Source organism: Passer domesticus, chromosome 2 (genome assembly GCF_036417665.1).
Source record: "Passer domesticus isolate bPasDom1 chromosome 2, bPasDom1.hap1, whole genome shotgun sequence".
NCBI lineage: Eukaryota > Metazoa > Chordata > Aves > Passeriformes > Passeridae > Passer > Passer domesticus.
In genome coordinates, this window is record NC_087475.1 from 68,254,664 (window position 1) to 68,280,797 (window position 26,134).

The window sequence follows — 26,134 nt, forward strand, 5'->3', positions numbered from 1 at the left end:
CAGAGGAAAAGTCAAGAAGATACTAGACACAAGGTATTACCACATGTAAGGTATGTTTTATGTTTCATGCAGCTTCATCAAAACTGACATAAACCAGTCATTTCAGAAATCATCTAATAGCAGAGAAGAATTATACTTAGGCTTTTAGTGAATTCTTTGCTGATGTGTCTTAATTTGAGAGATAGCATAATAGTAATGCTACACAGCACAGGTTTTCACTGACTACTTATGGGCATTTAATATTTCATTAGTCCTTTTTCTGATAGCTTTTCTTCTTCTGTGCTCATTCTGTAGTTTTTTCTCCATCTGCCCTCTTCCCTCCTTCTGCACACCACAAGTTCACTGAATATTTTACTCCCTCTTCCTTTCATGGTCTCTTTTATCTAAACAACACATCAACTGAATGACTTGAAGCTTGTTCCCCCTGTGTTCAAGTTAGTAAAAAAATTAGCTGGAAGACATCAGCCACTTTGCTGTAACTATGTTTTGTCTGTAAAGTAACATGAAACATCACATTGCATAGTGCTATTTCAAGAAAAATAGTCTCTCTCCTCTGCATTTTCTGCTGTTGCAGTTCATTTACAGCAGGCTGGCTATGTGCCCACTATGCACAGACAGTGCATGCAGAGTCAGAGGAACAGCTGATCAAACACAACCAAGATAAATTCAACCCAGTACATTTTCCATTGTCTATAAAAGAAATTTGGTTTTATAGATTTTGTCTGCGTCTCTCTTCTGAGCCATAGGTGTAAAAATAAGTCAGGAAACTGGACTGATTTTCTTCCCTCAAGACTGTAAAATCACTCAATAAACCTCTTCCTATAATAAAAGCCTTAAAATTATGGTTGAAACCCTGGCTCCACTGGAGTCAATAGTAAAACTCCCATTTACATCAGGAGCAAGTGACTTCTGCACTAATGAAAGCCCTTTAACGGTACCAGCTATGCTACAAAATATAGCATATAATAACTTCATATTATAACTTGCTATAAAACACATGTTTTTCTCCAGATAAGGTCTCACATTTTTTTACTAATAATACATTTTTAAAAATACCTGTTTCTTCCATCAGTAAAAGTCAATACATAAATGCCTATTAACACAGAACAGCGGTTGATAAAAAGGGCTTCTGAAGACAGCATGAAAATGAAGCTGCAGGCTGAATGTTATATAGGCCAAATGGAATGGTCAAGGCTGTTTCAAGTCTCTGCTGGAAGCTGGTATATCTAGTACCAAAGTAAATGTTAAAAGCATTATTGGCCAGGATGGACTCACACTGACATCTGGCAAATTTGTACAAAACTAGGAGGAATTTGTAGTCTTTGTTTCTGTCTAACATTTTGATTTAGACTAACCAAAGCATATATGGTAAGCACCCAGACAGAAAAAACAAATTCCAGTATATTGCCTGCAAAATGCCAGCACAAAAGGATTTTAGAGAGAGAAATTCACATTGTCAACTGTCAGTTCACAGCGCGGATAAATCCTGGCATGTAATTGCAGCATTAGTCATGCTGGCTAACAAAGGCACCACAGAGCAGGTGGGGGACCAAGAGTGGAGAGCAGAGAGGTCATCAGCTGTCTGAGGCACCAGCATTCCCCAGCAGACTCCAGCACGTGCTCAGCCAGCAGGATGAGGAGCCCAGGCTGGAGCACTGTGCTTGCTAACGCCCTCTCTGTGCCCCACCATCAGCTTGTCCAGGGCTGGCTGCCAGCCCTGCTCCACTCACTGGCAGCTGTGCATGGGCTCAGGTCCTCCTACACCACTCGTCCACCACAGAGGGGACAAAAGTGAGCCATCACTTAGAAGCTGTAACTGTGTTAGTGCTCCCTTGGGCTTGGAACAGGATGGAAGAGGAACAGAGGAAAAAAGCTTTTCCAAAACAGCCACAGATCGGAGATGGGCTGCTTCTGAATTCAGGCTTTGGGTTAACAAATGTGCCACTACAAAGGTGGGATGAAACTCACTTCTCCACACTCAGAAAAGTCTTTTGAAGAAACAGCCCTACACAGTTTTGGGTTTTTTCAGCAAGTCAGTAACTGAGTGAGGGCCTGAATATGGAAAAATAGTCCTCATAAAGATTCCACCAATTTGTAAAGAGTAGCAGGGGAAGAATATTTCTGATAGTGGCCTCTCTTACTTTGTCATTGTTTGCACCTATGATGATCAGAACTGCAAATACAGAACTATGGGCATAACCTATGAAGTGATGTGCTAGATTTGCCATCACCTGAAGTAATTAAATAAGGTGTGGAAATCTTTGAAAAACATATTCTAGCTCAATCAGAAGACAAGTCTGTGCCATGGGCCTGCATTGTACAGCTGAAGGATATGATGACAACAGCTCTTATAGGCATTAAAGGTCATGAACATTTGAATCTGCTTTGCCAGAGTGGTTTGGATTTCTTTTCATTCCATGATTTTGGGGCCTTACAGCATTCATATTTGCCAGCTTGCAGAGTAACATCAAAAACAAAGGTACAAAGCCCAGCCTTTCAGGATATAAATAGATTCATAGTTCCCAGGGGGAAAGGTACCTGAAATACCCAGGCTGATTCTGAGCCATTCCAGAAGAATGACATTAGACAAAGCCTTCCCCAAATCCCACTCTTAAGGGCATTTGAAATGGAAAGAGGTATTGGCCACAAGACAGGCATTTAAAACACACGACCTAGGGGGTAAAAAGTTCAGAAGTGTTTTATAAGGAGCTAAAGGCATCTGAGGAGAACAGCCATTTTAAAGTAAAGAATAAAGGCAGGAAGACTGAAAAGGCTGTTTCTTTCAAATCTTGAAGAGAGCTGATATTGATGAAGAAAGTGCTTCTACAGGCCTAAGTGGAGCACCCAGCACTGCACAAAACATAACAAACCTTCAACATTGCTCGGGTGTCCTCCTGTCCGTGAGCACACCCTGTGCACAGGAGGAGCCATGCCAATTTGTCCATCTCAAATTGCGAATTCCAGCTGGAAGGAACAACCTAATTTTTTTTTTTTAATTTGTCTTGTTCACCAAGATAGTATTGTTTTAAAGAGGGAGAGATTCTCCAGAGCTACAAATAAACACCAGCTGATCCTGCACAGAGGTAGATATCACAGGTCTCTCTGCTGGCACATCATGTAGGAATAGGATGAAAGGCCTGCAGAATCTCAATCTTGCAATGAAGTGAGCCAGGGATTCACACCGAGTCCACACAAATCCTGCAAAACTGAAACATGACTCCCAAACAGGGTCTTTCCTTTCCTTCTATACCTAGCACAGTAGAGCTCCTGAGACATTTACAGAGGCAGTGTTACAGCAGAATTCAGTAGCACACGTAAAGTAATATGAGGTAATTGACATGATTAATCAATAATATTTCGTCCCAAATTGTTAAGCTTTTTATCAGATTTTTGATTCTACCAACATACTAATGAACAGTTGGTCTCTCAAATCATCCCCAAGCCACACTGGCAAAACACTGGAGCTTCCCTGTCTGTGGACAGGGAGGAGGAGTTTGGGAAAGCCATTATTGAAAAGTGTGACACATACAAAGAGCAGCCTGAAATTTTGGACTTGATTACTCATGTCAGACCCCTTTGGAGTCCCATAAAGAGCACATAAAACCTGACATTTCTGGGATTATGTAGAGGGAGAAAGAAAAGCAGGAGTGAGGAGAAAGAAAAAAGGAGGGGCTGAGAAAGCCATTTTCCATGGTAATGTGATTAAGAAGAGCAGGAAGAGAAGGGCTGTGATCCAAAGGCAAAAACAGGTTCAAATACCATGAATAAGGAGACATCATGAGCTGTCCCATGTTTTGGAGCTGAGAAGCAAAGAAGCAGGTAAGAAGAGGAAAGTAGCATCTGTGCAACAAAGAGTAAGGAAGGTTGGGAAAGTGGAGTTCGGGACAAGCAAGAAGGAAATGGTATTTTTTTCTTGGCAATCAGTGAATTCTTCTTACAGTTTACAGACAATATTGCCTTCCCTTGGAACAGCTGGTACATTCTCTGAAAGCTGATAACTTTTCTGCAGTGAGGTGCCCTGTGTGCCAGAGCAGTTGGGTGCACAAAGCGGTGAATTTGTTTACACATTTCTCTAATCCATTGACAAAAACCAGTATGGTTGTGGCAAAACTGCTCCTCTACACACCTTGCCTGGAAGAGGAGTCTCAGCAACCAGCAGTGGTGTGTGGGGTGCTCTGGGCCACTGAGCAGCAGGTTGGAAGAGGAACCATATCTCTGTTGCCCATGGATTCATGAGATCCAGGAGTGGCAGTCAGGAGTGCTGATTTCTGTGTGTGCAGGTACAACATCTGCCTTGAACACATCTGGCATTTAAATGCATAGGGCTGAAGCTGCTGTTAGTCTCTCTGGAGGCAGTTCTGCATTTGTCCACCCTTCTACCATAACCTGAACATAGACCCTATAATTCCCCAGCACTTTGACAAAAACATCTTGTTTCCTCCTCTGAAGAATGCAGCAATATAATTAATAGTAAGAGCTACCCCACAACTGTATGCATTCTCTCATGTTCTCAGCCAAGCAAATCTTTCATTTTGTCGGGTAATTTCTTTTTAATGCGGTGCTTGCTATTATTTCTTGATAGTGATAAAAGACCTGAAGCAAAATTCTTTTCAGAGAATTCAAGGGGAAAAAAAAACTTTGTTGGTGAAAGGAGCATATTTAATGCATGCAGAAGGTGTTAATTAAAAATCCTTAAAGCTGACATTATAGTCCTAAAAATCACTAATATTTTGAGTCTTAAATGTCTCAGTTATCGTCACAGAACATGTCTGCCATGGCACCCATTTCTTTGGCCTGAGGCATCACTATAAAATTAAAAATGAGCATTTGGAGCTGGTAAGCTTTGATCTAATTGAGTATGTGGTAGGATCAAATCATAATATGCCCATGATTTGCTGATCTCATTCCTCCCTTCTGGCAAGGGTTTATCAACGGATACTAACGTACTCTGATAACCTACAGATGTTTTACAAAGTAAGCTGATTTTTGCAACTTATTTTTGTGCGTGAGCTGAACAACTCACACCCCACCCCCCAAAAAAGCAACACCCCGCCTGAAATTTCCATATGAACCACAGGACAGAGGAAGCTTTCCAGCTGTTATAATTCAGTAAGTATGACATTTACCTCTCTGTGTTTTTCTGCAGCTGGCTTAGTACACACCACACTGTGCAAAGCTGAAAATCAATTAATTTTGGAAAAAATTTGTTTTTATACACTCTCTTCCATGGATCAAATTTCTCATCTGTTCAGGGAATTCTTTTGGCATGAAGAGGTAAAACTGATGAATATTAAATCATTGCAATCTTAAAGAGAGTAGTGCTTACCCAAGTTTCAGTGATATACAGTTGTGTATATACATCTACCTAAATATATACAGTTTATATACATATAAAGACATGATTAATGCATAGGGTTTTTGTTAATGTATAGACAGAGGTTCTAAATAAAATAATTTTTTTTTATCCTTTGAGATGTCAGATAGAAAAAAAAATTACTTCTGCAAATGAGAAGTGGCATCAGCCATCAGAGGAAGAAGTGTACAGAATCTGAAACAGCAAAGCAATTGAACATGAAAAGTTTGGCATAGAAAAGAAGGGTGAATAATTTAAACCCACTCAGGAACAGGTGTGACTTGTTCATAAACCAGTTAGGAAAAAAAAATGTTCAATTACTCCTCTCTGGTAAATAACAAATTACCATAGTAACTCCACTTTCAAACAACATATGCATATATTTTGTTACAGAAAAGCTTGAGTCAAAACTGCATTTTTGTATCATATCATGCCTTCTTTCTTAACTTCAAAACAGAATTCTATGAACTTTCCGCTCCTTATTTACATACACTCCCTCAACCTGCAAAGACCACTTTAAGGTTGACAGTATTGCTCAATCCATGCTTAAAATATATTCTGCCTATTTGTTGAGACAGTTACATTGAGCCAATTCAGCCACCAGCTTTTATGATAGGGAGAGTAGCTGTCATTTTGGGGGTAGATTCCCAATGATTTTTTAAAATCAGATGTATTTTTTCAGCAATTACAAATGACTTGGGACATATGCTTATATGCAAGTATATATTTAATTTTATCATTATATATCTCTGTGGCGGTGGTGGTTATCAATTTGTAAGTATTTTCATTTTCAAGGTGGCAAGTTTTCAATTAATTTAAATGAGTGACCATACAAATGAATACAAAATAATACAAAACTTTGTGCAGAGCTACACAGCCCTGGTGGATTAGGAGGAGTTCCAAACCCCACTGCTCCCCAGTCTTTGCAGTACAGCAACATACACTCACTCACTTCCAAATCCTGGTCCAGACTTTGCAGAAGAAAAGTTCATTGAGAACAATCCATCTGCAGCATGCAACAGTCACCTGGTTAGTGATTAGTCTTCCTTTAGAAGTAGCTTAAAGGCAGCCAGTGTCAGTGCTTCCAGAGCTGGACTAGAAAACAAACAAACAAGGGTTATGGAGCCACAATTAGGTAACATAATTTTAACATCTTGAATCTTTAAAATATGTATGATTTGGATCTTGCACCCTGAAGAGTCACTGGGTTTGTGCAGACTCATACTGAGGGGCATCTCACCTGTTAATATTAACCTGTCCAGGCTAAAAGTAGTCTCTAATTAGTCTTCCAACATAGAGAGGTGATCAGAATCTGCTGTTGTTGACAGTTTTCCATTTTGTGATCAGCAACAAATCAGACTTTACTTAATGTTCCCATAGCCATCTGTTGCCTCTATAATGACAATTTCAGTCTGGATCCTTCTATCCTATTTATGTTTATACGATTCAGATGGCCAAAAATATCAGAATGGGCAGCAGCATAACAAACACCTACACTTTCAATTTGAAAATTGCCTTAGATTAATCTCTGATTTTATAAAAACATGCCAGAAGGTTGGCCCAATAAAGATAAGACGTGTATGCAGTTGTAAGCTCTGGTACCCCATCCTCTTTTTTCTAAACAATAAAGGAAGAAGATGAAGTAGAAAATATAGGCACTTAGTCCTTAGACAGTCTCATCTCGTAGTTCATTGGAAATCATTTTTGCATGAAGAGATGCTCTGAACTAAACCACTCAATCATCAATAGATGCAGTGAAACAAGTCTCTTCTCATTCCATTGAAAATATGCAAACAGTAATATATCTCTTGCCTGAAGAATAATCCCCTGTTCATTGCATGGTAATTCGTCTCACTGAATTATCTTGCTTTACTTATTCATTCTAGAAGATTTTAAAGGAAAGAGGAAGAAAAAAGGAAGGAAGGGGGGGCAGAAGGAGGGAAAAAACAGCAGCAAACCGCTCATCAACAGTGCAGACACAATTAAAAATTCACCTGTGTCCAGTGCCTCAAAACAATAGAATTGAAAAACTTTCTTTCAGATCACTCTGTGTGGGCTGCATCTATAGCAGAATTTTTGTCTGTGGCAGGTGTGCAGTTTTGGAAGCCTCTCAGTTTTCCCCACCTGCAGTACCTCAGGTGAGGTCATGGAGACGAGTGGAGTCACTGTGTGCAAGCTGTGCCCCTCCCAGTGGAGATAAGCTGTCAGATGCCTTCCAGGGAAGCACTCAAAGCACAGCAGCCATTCTTAGGTGCTCAGTCCAAGCAGGAAGGTTAGAGCTACCCCAGGGAAGGCCTCTTGAATGCAGAGAAACACCCAGCCCACAGCCTCACGTCCTTGTCTTTTCAGATCCAATCCTCTTGGGTTGCACCACTTACTGATACAGGTACAGGTTCTGCCAGAGATCTTAGCTTCAAAAGACTTTCTTGCATGGAGTGATTATGTCAGGTGGATTTTATTGATATCTTTGGTTTCATTACCTCCTCCCACCTTTTCATCTTTGTATTCAGGTAAGAAATGTAATTCTGCACAGGTATAAAGTTATCATATCCTCGCCATAAACTGAGTGACACGATAACTTGTCTTGTCAGATAGTTTTACAGTGCTATGCATCAGCTGAAAGGCTGAGAATGAAGCAAATAGTCCAAGTTTTTTTATATCTCCCCTAAAGCCATAAGGAGATGTAAGTACTGATATAAAATGACACTACATTTTTTTGGGGAAAATTTTGCAAAGTTGTTTTAGCCCAAGATAGCAGCAATTACATAAGTAGCAACAGCATCTTCTCTTTTAAAGTCTTCATTTTCTCCTTTTTCATGAGGAACAAATGTACCTTGAGATCAGTTAGCTCTCCCTTTAGATAATGAGAACAGAGCAAAGTGCTTGAATCAGCACATGAAACTTCCTGAGAAAAAGATATGGGATCTTGTCTTAAAACTGCCCCTCCCAACATCAGATAGATGCCTGAAGCTTGCAGAGATGGAGTAAAAATACAGTACTAGCAGCTGGAAGTGGGACAAAGCTGAAGGTAAAGAATCCTTCCTTGAAGCATTTCTTTTTTAGCTTTGAATTTTCGACTTTGAAATTTGTGACCTTTGTTGAAATGACTGTCACACAGCCACAAAACATCCCTTCTGTCCAGGGCACTCATCCCTTGGGCCCCGACTTCCTTTATCTCCCATGGGCAGAACAGCAGCAGTGCAAAGCTACTTCTTTCCCTCACCTCAGAGCAACATCTAGTCTGCATGGGTATCCCAACACAGCTGCTCTATGAAGCACTCAGGATCATCACTAGCCATGTTAGTGTGAGACACATGCAGATGGAAGTGAAAAGAGTAATGGAGCTGCTTGCTCTTCCTTGCCTCATTTTTCTGGTCATTCTTGAATGCTCCTTGGTCAAGAAGTTCTTCAGTTTTATTACAGCCAGTGCTTCACTGCAATCCATGAAGAACTTTTCTCATGATTCCTTATAGTAGGTAGCTGCTGAGTTATGGTGCTCAGAAAACAAGAAAATCAAAAGACACTTCAAGCTCCATAAATTTTTCTTGAAAACTGAATGATGAGACAGACCAAGAAGTGCTGTTTCAGATACTATTTCTCAACGTTTTCAAGCTAAAAATCACCATATCTTTGCAAAAGATTTCATTAACAGCCAAAGAGAATTTCACCTAAGCTTTGAATAGTCATTTATTAATTCTGGTTTTCCACATCCATATGGATTCTATTTTCTGCACATTTTCACTCATTTGCCTATGTAGAAACGTGTGCATTTTGGGAAAGTTTTTTAATGGATTTGATCTTTGGACCAAGTTTTGATGTCTCCTGGACCTCTCAATCCTGGGGACAGCAGGTTGTTAAACTCCTCTGAGTGCAGCTACAATCTTCTGTTGGAGACTGATCTTTATTCTCCTCAGAGACTATAAACAGTCAGGCTGCTGTAGGTTTTATGTTCACAACTACTTTCTTTAACCTTAGCTGAGAAGAGAAATTGCCAGTACCTCAAAAAAACTGCACTCTCATTTCTTTCCTTTGTTCCAAGCATTAGCTGCATTTTTAAACCCTTTCATTATAGTGGCAGTGGCCTCCTTGATAAAGCTCCTTGTGGGAGGGGTCCCATAAGGTCAGCTCTGTCAGTTTGGCTTTCCTGATTTGATTTTCCTTTCTTCATCTATGTCAAAGACCAGCTTTTACAGTCACAATTTATTTTGTTCTGTAGCTTCTTACAGAGTGTGAAATTTCACCTAAAGGATCTCGTGGCTGAGTCACAACTCTCCAAAAACAGGAATTTCAAAACCGCATGTGGATTTTTCCAGTTAAAATCCACGTGTCGTTTTGGCACATTATTAATCAAAATTCAAATGGAAATGTTTTCTCTTGCCCCAACAGCTGTAGAACAGCACAAGCTTTCTCATCCTTCGCATTTCAACAGCATTTATAGAATTCCATGTCTGTCAGCCACCCTTAGAAAAAACAGCCAACCTAAATATCAGCTATCCAGATATCTTAAATTCTGACTTTGCTTCATTGATTCTATTTTGCTAGTACAATAAAATGGCACTGTGCAATTTTACTCTTTCCTTCATTCATAATTGCCCTTTTGATTTTGAAAATAATGCTTCTCACTGACTGCAATGTGAGCTGCATTCAGTTTGCTATGTTATCTAAATCTGAGCAAATATTATAAAGCTCACGCAGTTCCTCTGAGGGACAGAATGTTCTCATTTCTTCAGTTACTCACATTTGAATATAATGTTTACAAAGACATTTGCACATGTCCTTCTTTCTTATAATGGTAAACTTTAAGATTAGCATGGCTGCTTAAGAAAAGATACGTTTGAGTGAACAAGTCTTTCTAAACTTAATTTTCTTCACTGAAGGTTACTCTTTTTTGTTTGTTCCAGCTTTCATTCAGATATTTTAAAATGCTCTTGCTGATTTAGGTCCAATTTGTCACAGAGGTCCTGGCCCAATTATGGCTGTTAAAACACTACAACTATTGAATACATCCTTCAAAGGGACATCTTTTTCACTAAACTTAGCAGAAATCTCCCCATTACATGCAGGGTCACCAAGTTTGGTCTCCAGCCCACCACCATTGAAGAAGAACTATTCTTTTTGAGGCTTCTGCTGCAGCTCCACCCTCAGGTCTGCATAAGGCTGGCTGTGCCAGAGCTGGCCATGAGGAAGGACCTGATGGGGTTCCAGTGCCACCCTGGGATGGATTTCCAGATTTTGCCAGCCAGGAAGCCTCATACATAAAAATATAGGAATGTAAAGGTTTTGGCCAAAATTTAGAACTTTATTTCTAGCACTTGAGTTTGGATATTTCTACCCTTGGTTTAGATTGGACATGGTGATGCTTTCCAGCTCCAGCAGGGCATTGCTGAGCAAGGCCACTGCAGGCTGGAGAAATAGGACAGCAGAGAGCACTGTCCCCCAGGCTCACAGTGATTCCCCCTGGCACCCAAGGGACACAGGCGCACCTTCTCCATGTGTACTGCCTCACAATCTCTTTTACACTGCTCTGGAGGGACAAAAGCTCCTGTCTTTGAGCCCTGTTTTCTGTTTTTATATTCACACAGACATGTGTGTGTGCTTTTATAATAGAGATTAATTAGAGAACTGTTGCCAGCATTGATGGCAAAAGGTAACTGTAAAAAGAAAAAGTACAAATTATAGAAGACTTTCAAAAGCACACAATATGAAGGACATGGCCAATTCAATGGCTGGAAATAAAGAAATACAGACATTTTATTTAAGCAGTGTGGTATTTCAGTGTGGTATTTAATGCCACAAACTGAAGGGAAATCCAACTGCAGAATAAATAAGATGTAGCAAGTGTATTAAGGACATAGGTTTATGTATATAGCGCACATCTGAGTAGAAAAGATGTATCTATGTACATTTGAATCTGGATGCATGCATAAAAAGAATGTTTATTTTTTTCACCCAAGGGTATAGTTCTGAAATACTCTTAATCATTTATAGCAAATTGGTCATAAGAAACATCATACTTGAGGTCCAGCCTCCAGTAAAGACTGTTTTTCTCAAGACTTGGAATGCTGTGTGGCAGCCATGCCCGGCCTGAACAGAGGCATCCTTTTCTTTGTTTAATGAATTGGGCTGCCCTGCTCTTTATGCAGACCAAGTACAGCCAATCTGAGGCACATTTAAGTAAAAAACCATTCCAGCATTTCATTTGCCTCAGATGAAAGAAAGTCAGGCCAGCCCTCAATGTCTTAGTGGGGTTTGTGGCTGTATATCCTTTTTCAGTTCCCCAAAAGTTATGTTCTCATTAAAATGTCACCTTACAATAATGCTCTAATGTAGTGGCTTCTCCTTCATTAGCTGTTGAACTAAAGCTAGTAATGGAAAAACAGATTACCCTGAATTTATGATGGGGTAATTCCATTCCTTCTAGTCACAAAGATAAATCACCCTTTGTTTACAACTGAAAGACCAGTAATTTTTAGCAGAATGAAGAATAGATGGGAAAATATAGTTCTAACTCTTGGCACAGACGGTTTTGAGGCCCCAAAGCAACAATGTGGTCAGCAAGTAAAACATAAAATCAAGCTCTGGTAAAGACCAATGAGCAGTAGTTTGAAATTGCACTTATTTTAGTTCGTTGAATATCCCACCATTTACCTCTGAAAGTGGGATTTGACCCATGAGGCATTCCCTGTCATAAGGATATTGTTAAACAAAAAGTGAAATCCAAATCAATGAAAAAAACAAACAAACAAACAAACAAACAAAACTTAGGAGAGATAGTAGAAGAAATTATTATAAAGTCAGGAGTTAACTAAAAATTACCAGACCACAAAGTCACAATGAAAATTTCCCAGATCATCAATGGGGCAAACAGTAATTCTATTATTGCTAATTTTTTTATCCTGCTTTAAATCATATATAGAAAAAGGCAATGAATAAGAATGTTATGTGATGTCCCTTACTGAGCTAGGATAGCACAGGAAAAGATTCCACCTTCACAGGCACAGGTATAGGAAGGAAGCAGGGATTCATTATCATGCAATAGATAATGATAAGCACAGATTTGTAAGAATAAGCAGCAAGATTGTATGTAAAGAAAAAATACTGAAAATATGTTTAGAAGCTTTTCCTAAAGGCTTTTTTATATGCCTCTAATTCTGTAGAAAGTAGATGAAAAATATGTTGTAATTATCTGGTTCCAAAGTAAGTTTTATTTCTTCAGCAGACTAGTTTCTATACGTATACAAATATAATTACCTATACCTTTGTTTTTCTTTTTATTTTCCAGCAACACTGATTTATCTGCTCTATTTTTACCAGCTGGTAAAAGAATAGATACAAAGTCAAAAGGGACAAGAAAAAAAAAAAGGGGTGGGGGGAAATCTGTTGGGACATAAATTCCCCAAGGGATAAAATGAAATTAAACAAATTAAACATTTTAGCTCATCAGGTAAATACCATGTCCCTCACATAAGGGATAGCATTTTCACTTTACTGGTTCAAAGAAAGTGATCCTAAAAACCTGTTAATGGTCCTTTGTTTTCCAGGTAAAAGAATGACATAGCTGAAATATAAATTTAACTATTAAGGTGGAAAACTTTTTATTTTTTTCTCTCTGCTTAAAAAAAAAAAAAAAAAAGCAAACCAGAAATTAATTATTTTAATATTTTCTCTTTTTTCTCCCATCACTCTTGCTGTTTGGGTTATGACTTGGAGTCTGAGATTCTTCACAGGATTTATTATCTTGTTTAAGAAGACATCAGAAGAATAAGTGAATACACTGATAAAAGCTGTGGCCACTGAAAGACACAGTCTTATTTAGAATACCCACAAAAATTAGTCAATTTTAAAAACATCTTGCAACCATCTTCCTCTTAGCTTCAATAACCTAAGAATCCCATTCTTACTCTGGAGGAGATCCCAAATGTTTTCGTGCTTACAACAGTCAGAAATAGATTTAGTTTTGCCCAGAAAGCAAAGTTTATCAGAGAGATATTTGGTTTATGTCTCAACTGATGTGTTCTGCAAACTCTCTTCTTCCAAACTGCAAAACAACTGATATCTGCATTTTATTTGATTAAGTCTCCCTGGAGGAGTCTGACAGTAATCTACAGCTGGGACACCAGGAAAATATCCTTCTTCTTCAACCATTTGGTTCTTTCACTTATTTAAAGCCTAACTCCTTCTGGGTATTTTGCTCTTTAAATGTACACTGAGATCTTTCCTTGTACATGGTTTAAGGAGATAATTGCTGTTGTCAGCTGTGCCATTTTTTATTTGACTCACACATAAGTTGTGTTTTTCCTGAAGTTCCTAGACTCTTTGGTTGAAGCAATTAAATAAGAATTTGAAGGAGCCATGTTCTTAGCTCTTGTGCTTGAGAAGAAGAAATTTTAAAAACTTGAGCATTCAAACAAATCCAGAGAACCCGATGCTTCCAAAATAGTATGATTTTAAATCCTCTCACGACTTCTTAGTGCTCACTATCATCAAAAATGCTGCACTATTAAACATAAATTATAATAAAAATGTTTGCTAAAAATGATCCTTCATTAGCAAACAATAGAGCTACTGATTCAACAATGAAATTTAATCAAAAACTAATAGCCCATGTGCCCACACAAATGTCTTATTTCTCTGGCTTCAATTTTCCTTCCATGAGAAAATCTTGGCTTTCATTGCCTTCCATGTCTTTATGCTGACAGTTGTGTGGGTCTGTCTTTATAAATTATTATAACAGCGCTCATCCATCAGTCACTAGACGACTTCCATTTAATAAAGCTGATTTTTGCTAATATGTATTAAATATGCTCTAAAGGTGTTTTCCAATCTCCTCTCCCACAAATTTGTAAGAAAAGTGTTTTCTGACTTACCAGCCTTTTTCAAGATCTGCCTCTTATGTTTTTTTGTTTCACTCAGTGTGTTTCCACCCTTTTAAATTTCTCTGCAGATCACTCATTAGAAAATTCCTTTAGATCAACCAGTTCTGATGCTGAGGTTGCCTGCCCTGCCTAGGAACCAGTTACAGAATGCTACACCAAATGGCAGCTGTGGCTTGGTCTCTCCAAGTGTTATGTGCCTGAGTGCCACTCCGAATGCACCCAGAACTCCCTCCTTCAGCCCTCTCACACAGGCTTTCTCAGTGATTTTAAAGCTTTAATTTCCTCAAGCCCGTAATGAAGGGGTCTTTAAGAGCACTTAAAATTGTTGGGCAGGCTGCAAAGGACCCACATCTGATTTCTGAAAGTTTTCTTTCACCGGCAGACACTCTCATTCTTCCCTTCTGAGGAACCTTCAGCTCCTAATCAGGGCAACTTGAACCCGAACTTGTGCTTGGCACAGGCTGAGAAATGTGTCTGTCATCTGCTGGGATCTAGCCTCGTAGTCCAAACACCTTTTCCAGTGACAATGTAAATGTTTTTTCTGAAGATTTCAGTTAATGCTCCATCAGGGTGTTGCAAATCTGTATGTTAAACCCACTTGTAACTTAAAGCCTTCACTTCAGGAGGAGTCTTCTTCCTGAAGAAAAAAGATGAATCATTATAAACAGTTTCAAATTACCAAGTGACACAACACACACAATAGAAGCAGCAGCAAGCAGGGACAGGAACATTATTAAGATCGTGACAAAAGGGAAAAATAAAATGAAGACTTTAAAAATGCTAATTAACTTTTAAAAAAATGTAAATTTTGCAACATACTTGGAGGTTTTGAACTTGGTGTTTGAGGAACTTATTACTGATCCTGAGTTCATTTGTTCCAGCATCCTGGAGCTGCAGTACAAGGGATTATGCAAAAGATGAAAAAAACAAAGCACAGAGCAAATCTGGCGAAGAGGGAAGCAGGTAGGCAGTATTTAACCAGCTGTAAGGCTGAGCACAGATGTGCTCCCCACCCCTAACAAAGCACCCCGAGTGCTTTGGCTGGCCCAGCAGGGAGGGCAGGGCTGCCCTCCAGCTCCACAAAGGAGTTCTTTCTTGTCCCAGGGTTATCCATGCCCACTTGCTCCTGATGGCACTCTCAGCTGCTGAGCTGATCACTCACGACCAGCAGCCCCAACTAGAACAATCAGTGTCCTGAAGTCTTGCCTTTACTTTTTCGTATCTTTGCACACTGATGTTTTCCCTCTTGAATACACCAGCTACTTCTGATCTTATCTCAACAATCCCACTTCTGTCAATAATTTTGTCTTTTTTATCTCCATGCAGCCTTTCTCACATCACTTTCAGACTTGCCTGTGTGGAGGTTATACAGCTGTGCTGCATCAGAGATGAGTCTTGCGTCCAAATACACGATCAGAGAGACCCTGGGTGACAGGGGAGAGCTTGCAACTGGGTATCCAGAAAGGGGGTTGGTTAAAAACAGCCATAAGAAATTCCTAAACACATCAATATAAGTTTCTCTCTTCATAGTGTATCCACAGACACACACACACACACACCAAAAATAAAGCTCCCTCTAAGTAATAAATATTTTCCTCCTATGAGCTAGCTAGTTAAAGAGGATTTTACAAGGCAAGCAACCTATGGCTAGGACAGGCCACCTGATTCTTCACACTGAAGCAGTTTATCAAACACTCATCCAGCATCCCTAGGCACTCATAATTCCTAACCTACTTAGAGCTTTAGGGGCACAACATCTGGAAGACCAGATATAAAATGACAAAAAAGCTTTGAAGGTCATGCAGGATAATTTACCTAAGCTTTGAGTATTTGATAGATGAGAGGGCTGTTACTCATTGGAAATGTTAGGAGGCATTACAAGAACTAGTGAGAAACAGAAATTTATAGGTTCATAAATTTTAATGCCAGAAGAATCATCTAATCTGACCTGCATACCATAGGCAATGAAATTCCAGCAAGTAATTGCCACGTGAAGCTCATCAATTTGGGGCTAAAGTAGCACTTATCTCCTCATAGTTACAATCATCATAGAGCATGAGGTAACTACTATGTAAGAGCAAGAGAAAGAAGAGAAGGAAATTTTCTAGTGCAATTCTATCCACCCCCTTTTTCTCTATACTCCATGCCTGGTGGAAGCTTTCAGAAAGTTGTACTGCAGTTAAGATTACAGAGAATAAATGAGAAGTACCTATGCAGTTTGCACATGACATTGCACTTCTTGAATATCTAGAAACTGCAGAGAAGAGGGTAATAAATTATATTTATGCAGCAAACAAGAAATGGGGAGCTAAAATAAACACAAAGAAAACTAAAGGGACACAAAGCATTTACGCACAAGAAAAAATACTCTTGGCAAATGGAATGTAATAACAAAGCTGCAGCATACATTTACTTTCAGTAGCTTTGCACATTAGAAAATGATGATCATGAAAAAAAATTATAACAATAACCTAGGATACATGGAGCTTCTTTCTGAAAGGAAGTTATGGAAAACAATAAAAGCACATCCCTTGCAGAAAAGATTACAGGCTGGGTAGGTAGTTTAACCTATTCCAGAGCAGGAACTGTGGACAAAATAACAGCAGAAGTTGAGCATAAAAGAAAGGAAATTGGTAGGTAAAGGGGAGAGCTAAGGAAATGTTACTTCACACGGATTTGTCTTGCAAGTGGCTGAGTGACACCTCACACCTGCTCACCTCAAGGACAAGAGCTTCTCCTTACACTGCAACTCCCACCATTTTACACACAGTCTCTCCAGTGTCCCATCACTGCCCCATGGTGCTCCCAGGACTTTGTTCCCCACATTCCCACAGCACAGGAGCCCTCCTGCCCATGTGTCCCTTCCCCATCTGCCTCTCGGGGCTCACTGCCTGGGCAAGAGACAGGACCACAGCCTCACCGAGTGCCCGTGCTGGGGGGGCATGCTGATAACCTGAACTGAGGCATGAACAAATCCTCTGTTCTTTTCACTTAGAAGCAGAATCAATGAAGTCAGTGTTCTCTAAACAGCCCCTGATTATTAATTTTTTTTGAGACTTCATAGTCTTTGAGGCCTCTGTCTCAATTGATTAAAAAGGGACAAAGAGGGAGAAGAGGTGGAGGAGAACAGTGAGATAAAACAATTTTATTGACTTTGTCTCTCATGGAAAAAGAAATTAAATGTGTAATGTATTCATTAGGAGAAAACAGAGAAAAAACCATGCCATCATCATAGGACTAAATACTGACAGGCAGGCTTAATACTTTTGCAAATAAAGTATAAAAGTCCCTTTTAAGTGAGTCATCAGGATGTCAACCATCTAATCAGAATGATTAGGGGATCTCAGTAGTATTCTTTGTTTTTATTTTAATTCTATGTGGGAGGTTGAAAAATCAAATCTACACATTTAGGTCAGAATGGTCTTTGTGGCTGTCTCATGAAGGAGGAACATATATCTAGGTGTTTCATGAGAAGAACAATACCAGTACAATTACCAGTAGAAAGGATGATACAAAATGTACCTATCTAGCAAGTGAATATCTAAGTTAAGGCTTGAGATTAATAAATGTATAAATAGATTAATTAAATAAATGCATTTGCAAAAGCAACTTCTATCAGAGCTTAATGATTATCAGACAAATATGCATGTAATTTCTATTTCAAGTTCCTTATTTCCTTTAACTATAAATACCATAGAATCTCTTAGCATACACACTTACACGAGTAAGTGTTTAGGTAAATAACACTTCTATAAATATAACAAATGTTTCTATAAATACAACTGCATACTGATGAAGAATAATTATTTTTCTATTTTCTTGGATCTCTCAGCAATAGATACTTGAATAAACATGAGACAGCATCATTCTAATAAATGACTGTAGGACATGCAGCCAGAAAGATTTAAAGGAGACAGATCATTAATAATCATTGTCACTGCTACAGCTTGTTTGCAAAAACATAATGCTTTAGTGCCACCTGGGACATGGGGCAGAGTTGGTCCGCCTAACTTGGGGGAATTTGACTACTGGTAAAAGGACCAGGACCTGTCTTAGTGACAAACCATTGATGAGCCTTCCAGTGATCTCCTATCTGGCTGTAAAAGGACATCCAACCTGCCTATGGAGCTGTTTTCAGAGCAGTATTTTATACCTTAAGATTTTCTTCTAGAATCAGGTTTGGGTAACTGCTGCTTTCCTCACAGGGAAATTGTCAATAGGAAACTTCTTTCTTGTCCAGTTCTCTCTGTTTTTCAGTGTCCCAACAGGAGTGAAAACTCCCATCCACCTAATGCTGAACTTCAGCAGCTTTAGTTCTATATATTGCACTGGAGTTGCTCACTCTCACTTTCTGCTACATTCATTGGAGAGAAGCACTTTAGTGGTTTCTTGACCTATTTTAGGCATCAACTTTAGGTTTGAAACAATAAGTTTAAAATAAATATGTCTCTCAGGGCTCATTCTAGTTTGTTGCTTCTTGTTTGTATTTTTTCCCCTTGGAGGGGGTACAGGCTGTACTTGGTTACTCTAATTTTAGGCATTGAATTTAAGGTTGAAATCACTTTTGCCCAAACAGTACCAGTGTGCTCTGAACTGAGGTACATAAACTTTTGATTGCACTCAGACATGTCCAGAAGGAAAAGGCACATTTTATAGATGTATTTATTGCAGCGAGCTGCAGTAGTGTGGAAGCTGTCCTGCTCCAGGCAGAGGGAAGAGGCGATCTGAGGACACACAACACGCCAGTGGCTGCAGGTATGGTATGCATGATTCCAATTACACCTGACACTGAACCTCATGCCTTGATGAAATAACTACTGAAGGTTGCAGGAAGCTGCCAAGATTCATACATATGCATCAGGAACCCTATTGAAATATGGGAGAGCAGCAGCTGACTTCAGTCCAAGTCATGGGGTGACAATGACAATTTTTTTCCTGTCTTCCATGTGTAGAAAAAATAAGTAATCCTGCCCACTAATCATTGTCTAAAAAACGAATAGCTATATTTTAGCTATATCTTGTTTTGTATATCTTACTTCTAAAATTCCTTTGCATTACACATGTGTAAACACAAAAGTCTGCTACCAAATTTTCTGTTGAGATTCCCAACCAAACTAAAATGGATTAGGGTTACAATGATAGAGAGAAAGCAGGCTGTGATGGGAACAGAAGCAGTTTGGAAGAACTGAAAGACTTTCCCACTGGCTTGTGAAGAGAGGTGCATCACCTTCAGAAGTGGCTCATCTGCGAGCTGAAGGGAGCACAGCTCGAAGCCAAACAGGTGTGCAAGGCAGCTGTAAAGTCTGCTATTATTTTCCCTCCCTGTGCTTGTCCTAAAATGGAGTACATGGTTTTTCTTAGCCCTGCATTTCAGACTGGTAAGCTCGTTTTCCTGGGAGGTAGTTTTCCCAATAGACTGGCAGCTTCAAAGGAGATTCTTCAAAGGTGCTGCTGAAGGTAAGGTGCTGGTGGAGTCCCAGTTGTCTTCCATGAGGAAGCACCTAGTCCCCAACTAGGAGCACGAGCAGAGCATCTTCTCTGCTCTCCTGAGGTGCCAGCTCAGAGGGCAATCGGGCCAGGAGGGGAGAACATGCCACAGGCAGGGTGGCAAGGAGCGTGAGGACAGCTGAGGCCACCACAGTAACCTCACTATCTCCACCACACACAGCCACCAGGAGAGGAGCAACTCTCAGGTTATGCACAGGGCCTTGTATTTTCCTGTAGTTAACTGAGAAAGCCCAGGTTCCATTTTGCTACCTACTGCACATATATATGAGTGCAAGATGACTGTGGGGGAAAGATCTTCAATAATATCTGTATGATGAAAGCAAAGATGTGAATCCTGAGGTCAAGATAAACATATTTATATTTATACCCTGACTGATCCCTTCTATTCACAGCTCTGGATTTGTGCTAACTTTTTATGACTGGAGCAAGGGGTGGGTGCAGCACATTACATGTGTGCCTTTGGTTTTGGGGGGAGCAAGTGGCTGACAGATAACAATTCTCTGCTTTCGTAATTCTATTCATTAGCCTCCTCCCTCCCACAGTGTTCCTGCAAAAACGTCCTTTATTTCTTTTTTTACCACTAGATGGTAGTAGCAGGTAGAGACTTGGGGTTTTTTTTTTTTTTTTTTTCCCACTCTTTTGCACTCTCCTTTGTTTACGATCTGTAGATTAGTTTTAGGACTCCGGGTTTAGTAAAAGGTTTATTGTTTTCTCTGAATGGTGAAATGATTGTGCACACACTAAAGATTGGAAACGTTTTCAAAATGACCATTTTCTTCCTTTTCTACACCCCTGCTCCCCACACATCCTTGCTGAGCTGATCCGAGGCAGCATGATGGTCAGAAACAAGCCTCACTTGCCTCCAAAAACCCTCTGAAGACCTTCCTATGCACTATTAATTACACTCAGCGTTTTCAGTAATTGCTTCTTTATGGGTAGTAAGGGGCACAAGCAGCTGTTTTGTGGCCTCCAAAGCAGCCCTGAGCTTTCCCTCAGTCTGCCTTGCCTTTCTTTCCCCACTTCCTGGGCTTGGGTGGGAAGAAATATTCCCAGCCCTGGCAGTACTGCAGAGGGATTGCCTGCCATCTGGCTGGGACCAGGACAGAGCCAGGCAAGGAAGCAGCTATGTTTCCTGACAGTGTCCACCTTGGAAAATTTTTAGGAAAGTAATTACTTCCCTATGACTCCAAATCATCTGTTTTGATTTTTATATAGGACACATTTCTGCTCTGCAGATGCAGCCAACAATTATTTAAACATTGTCTTAAATTAGTGCAAGCTGTGCCAAACCATCTCTAAGAGTTCATAAAAAAAAGCTGTTTTGCACTATCGTGTTAGAAAGAAAATACAATCACTGCAGCTGTCATTTGATCATATCAAATATTATCCTTGGCTACTGATAAAGCAACACAAAAGCATCATTTTGCAAGTGCTTGATGACTAAAGTCTGGATTTTAAGACTGCATTCCCTCTACAGAAATTTATTATAGATGGATGAGTACAAATTAAGGACTACACGTAATAAGTACTTTATATACCCTCCCTGTCCCTCGGGTGCATGCTCTTACACAGTTCACTGCATTTGTGTGACCCCAAGGAGGACCCTTATGTTAAAGGGCAGGTCAATTTACTGAGAGCTGTATTTACTGTTAAAATGGAACTACAATAATGATAACTGAAGGAAGAGCCATCCTTTCATTTAGTGAGAAATAAGCCTTTTATGATTTTCTCAATAAGCCTATCTCTCAAATATCTATTTCTGCACAGATAAAAGTGCCTCTTTAGCAGACTGTTCAAGACTAAGTTCTGAAGGGTATTTTCATCCTTTTTATGTAAAGCACAAACCAAAATAACACCCAAGCAAAACAAAAGAGAAAACACATATTCCTACATCTATTAGTATTAGTCTGCATTAAAGCTTCCATTTCCCCTACCTTTGCTTTTGTAAGGCAATAGAGACATACATCTTTCCTCTTTCATACTGACTTCTTTCTGCCTCTTCTGCCTTTCTGCCACAGCAGAGGAACACTTGAAAAATAATTAAAACTAAGAAGCAGATCCTCAGGTGCTGAAAATCAAAATTGCTTTAATGAACTCGAGTTATACAAATTTTTATTAGTTACAAAATTGGCCCCACTGGATTTTAATTGCACTTCAACATCTGATGTACCTTTTGATAGCAAAAGTAGGCAGTCCTAAGCAACCCTTTAATTTTCACTGGAGAAAGGTTTAACATTCAGTAAAGAATTTCTCAGCTAGAATTTCTCCTTTCAATTCATAACTACATGCATGATCTGCTCTGTAACTTCAATACTTCATATTAATTTCCAGGTACCTGGTCCAATTACAAAATGTTCATAGAAATGACTGCATTAATAAAGAAAATCTCTATCAGAAGAGAAATATGTTCTTATAGTTAAATAATTTGTGCTGGCATCAGGCATTTTGGGCCACCTTCCTGCTCCTTCACAGGCCTTTTGTGTGTTCTTGCAACAAGCCACCTGGAAATTGTTCTTCCAGCCTGACCAAGGGCACTTAGCAAAGTCCCCAAACTGAGAAGGTTGTGGCCCTGCAGTGTGCTCTGTGCTCACGTGAGGTATCTCCTTTTGCTCATGAAAGGGAGTATAGAGCCCCAGCAGTAACAGGTCAAAAACCTTGGTTAAATACCTAAAGTTAGGTGTGACAATTACTATTCACAAATGTTTTAAGCAAACACTGCAGTCCCACTCTTTCCCTGCCTCCTGGCACTCATCAACACCCACTCCTTCCCTTCTCATGTCCCTGCACAAACAGCCAGGATTTGCCTGATAAAGAGAACTATGGACGGGTGTGGACCGAAACTGATGTTGCAAAAAACAAGGATTCCCACCACTCAGACCTTCTGTCCATCCTACCTACCACATGGGCACATATTTGTCTTACCATGCAAGCACATGGAATAGATCACAGGACACAGAGGATGAGAAGTGTGGTGAGCTCTGCCTGTTTGTGGACCCCCACGGGTTTTTTTCTCATCCAAAACAGGGAGATCTCATCCATACTGCTTACTGGGATAAGTCTCCCAAGCCATGGCCAGATACAGTGTTGGATGATACTGGCAAAAAATAGCTGTGGTAGCCTAGTCTGAGCGTGTTCAGTTTATTAATGTAGACAGAACTGTGAGAGAGGGAGAAGTATTTCCTAATGGTGCATCAGCGCTGGGTTCTGTTGTGAACACCCCAAGTGTGGAGACATGAGGCTTGACTCCACGTTCTCAGAAGGCTGGTTTATTATCTTATGATATATATTATATTAAAATACTACATGAAAACTATACTAAAAGAATAGAGAGAAAATATTGATCAGAAGGCTTGAAAGAACAAGAATAGAATGCGTAACAAAATCTTGTGACTGCTCACAGCCTCAGCACAGGTGGCTGTGATTGGTCATCAAGTGAAAACAATCCACATGGACCAATGGAAGATGCATCTGTTGCATTCCACAGCAGCAGATAGTTATTGTTTACATTCCTTTCCTGGGGCTCCTCAGCTTCCCAGGAGGGCAAAATCCTAGCAAAGGATTTTTCGTAAAATATCATAGCTGCAGGGTTCATGAAATAGAGACAGGAATACCTAATTCACCTAAAAATATGCTGTCTTGTCTAATTAGCTTTGGGCAGCCTCTAGTACCATGAGGGCACCACTGGACAATAAAGTAAAACATCCACAAAAAAGTAAAACATTCTCCCACATCTCCCGAATGGCTCTGAGGCTTTTCTTTGAGCCAAGATATTGTGTCTTAACTCGGTTCAGTAGAAACTTTGTTTCGTAACAACACTGTGCTTTATAATTGGGTTTGTAGTTTTAGCCTCATCTGTCCCTGTGGTGTTGAGCTCCCAGGTTGGACTCTCTCCACATGAATACAGCACTGGCTCTCGTCTCACTGCCAGCCCCACCACTGCAATGAGCCCACTGTCTTACCCACCCAGGACAGAGTGACACTACAGGCAATTCAACCTCCAAACCCCACCAGGCAGAATAACGTTGCAGAAACCTGCAGATTTGGTGCTCAGCTAGGAAAAGATCAAATGTCAAATTGTTTCTGAATCCATTTGAGAACACTTTGTTCCGAGGTGAGTGTTGATATTTTCACTTCTTGTCCCGAAGAAGATGGAAATTCTAACTTTTGTTCAGCCATTTCTGCAGGTTCTGGCTCCTGCTATAATAAAAGCAAACCAATTACAATAAAGTAAAAATAGGTTTTAACAAACTATTCCACAGATGCCTTGTACAACAGTCTCAGTATTCTGAAATTAACCTTTATTTTTTCCAGAACACAGAAGATTTCCTCACATAAAATGGCTAGTTCTGGCTAGTTCCAACTAATTATGTTACATTTTGTGTGTGCCATGTATTTTTTCTTTGCCTAACTCATGACAGGACTTCCAATATAGTACATTCTGCTCTCAGCTACTCTGCTGCAACCACATTGATTTCAGGGGCTGTGCTGAGCTCTGAATTCTGCTCCCACAACTGCATGTTTGCACACTCTGCAGTCAGATGTGTTCTCTGTTACACTCATTTGGGACACAACTTCAAGAATGAGTCAAGAGGCTTGGAAAGTGCAGTTGTGGTTGTTGTTCAACAATACTTGCTCCTGACAATAGCAATAACTAATCTGGGCTTTTCATTCTCACTGACATTATGATCGCTTCTGAGTTTGCTTTTGTTGTTTTGGGGTTTTTTTTCTTTGCAAGAGGGAGAACTGTGGAAAGCAAAGAACATTTTTAAAAATAAATTTCAGGAAAAGTTATTATAGCATGCTGTGTTATTGCACATGGTGCTTCAAAATTGGCAGCTAGGCTATGTCTTGGGATCAGGTTGCTGTGTTGTTTGCTAATGATTTTGCAGTATAGAAAGCACTGCCTAAAGGGTAATGGAGATAGTGAATGACTGTGTTCTTGAGAGCAAAACTCTTCATTTCACATGTACATGAGGTGTACTTCCTGAGCAGCCAGACTGGCTATAGCTTTGTGATTCTCAGAATTGTCTCAGCTATAAGTTAGAGACTAGGGCCATCCCATTTTGGATATCAGTAGTAGAAGCAGATACCTCAACTGAAGAATCAGACTATCTTGAAGCTAGTGAAACCTTGTCCCAATTCCAAACAAATAGAGTTTGCTCTGGTTCACAAGCTGATGTCTGTGCACTGCTGCAACAGGATAAACCACAAGAGCACAGGTAAGTGAGTTATCAGTTTGGTACTGGCCAGTGAACTGCTGGAAGTTTGCAATAAGATCTTATCATGGGGGGATCATGCTTCATGGGATAAGGTATATAACTGAAAGTTTTGCGTGTCATGGATATGGCTAGGATTTTCCCAGAGGAAGGAGGAGCCAAAAATGTCAGAGGCAAAAGATATTTCACCTTGTGTCTGCAAGGTCTTTATTGATACCTAAGTGGGAAGCAAAAGCAAAACATATAATGTCAGGATATTGAGGATGCCTGGCATCTATAGGGTGGGGCAAATAGGAACTAATTTTCATTTTGACATTGTTGTTTTCAGTGAGTTATTAGTGTCAACAGCTATTCTAGAGGACTGATTTTGGCTTAGAACAAGAAGTTTAGGTTAAATATAAAGCAGTGGTGAGCACATTTAGTGGGTTAAATGGAGTATGCATTTACATAGCAGACATTAAGTAAACTAGCATTTGGATACCACTGTGACAAATATCATCCAGACTGTAGAACTCTGCAATAGAACTGCAGGGGTAAATTTAAGCACTTTTATAAGAAAGTGTCCGGGAGAATCACAGGGTTTTTCAACCAGTCACACACACAGAAAACTGTGGCATTCAATACTGAGACAGGTTCAGAGTCAGCACAGAGGAGATCACATCCTCCTCCAAAACTAATACTCCAACAGCTTGATAATGAGGAGAGAAACTCAGAAAAGTATGCAATATATTATTGGTTAAGTGGAATGGGAGTACTAATACATTTGTTAAAAAAAAAAAAAAGTATTCCATATGTTCTGTTATATCATGTATTGGTGAGTTGTTTTGTAAACACTTTGTAAATATACCTGTACTGCATGAATGCTATGAAAGCACAGGGAAAAGCTATTATTATCACAGGATGTGTAGGGAGGGCTGCTCTTATTATTGAAAGAATAAAATATATTTCAGGTTTCAGCTTTGTCTTTTGTCTTGATCTTTAGATGTAGAAGGGACTGTCATAATCAATTTCATTCAACATCTTTATCTGAGAGTTGTATGAGGCATCTCATGGGAAGTCTTGATGATTTTTATGTTTTGAAATTTAGTTTCTACATTCTCATACTCTTTATCTTATTCGTTTATTTAATGATAGCTTCAAAATCATTACTGAAGAGAGTAACATATAATTGAGAGTGGATG

The 26,134-nt window shown here is 39.6% G+C and overlaps 2 long non-coding RNA genes across 3 annotated transcripts in view; one reads left to right on the forward strand and one right to left on the reverse strand.

The window, feature by feature from the left end:
* Positions 1 to 21,939, reverse strand: part of LOC135294142 (uncharacterized) — a 45,112-nt gene extending 23,173 nt beyond the window's left edge. The window contains exons 1-3 of one of the 2 annotated variants that reach the window (XR_010356295.1): positions 15,049 to 15,235; positions 14,221 to 14,866; positions 6,306 to 6,448 (exon numbers count right to left, since the gene is read on the reverse strand). This is a non-coding gene — a long non-coding RNA (uncharacterized LOC135294142). Of the gene's footprint in view, positions 1 to 6,305; positions 6,449 to 14,220; positions 14,867 to 15,048; positions 15,236 to 21,671 lie in introns of those variants that run through there. The other variant, XR_010356296.1, reaches the window with a different exon arrangement.
* A 1,650-nt stretch (positions 21,940 to 23,589) lies between these two features.
* The window catches only part of LOC135294143 (uncharacterized), a 41,804-nt gene continuing 39,259 nt past the window's right edge, over positions 23,590 to 26,134 (forward strand). Inside the window, exon 1 of the long non-coding RNA XR_010356297.1 lies at positions 23,590 to 23,848. This is a non-coding gene — a long non-coding RNA (uncharacterized LOC135294143). The remainder of the gene's footprint in view (positions 23,849 to 26,134) is intronic.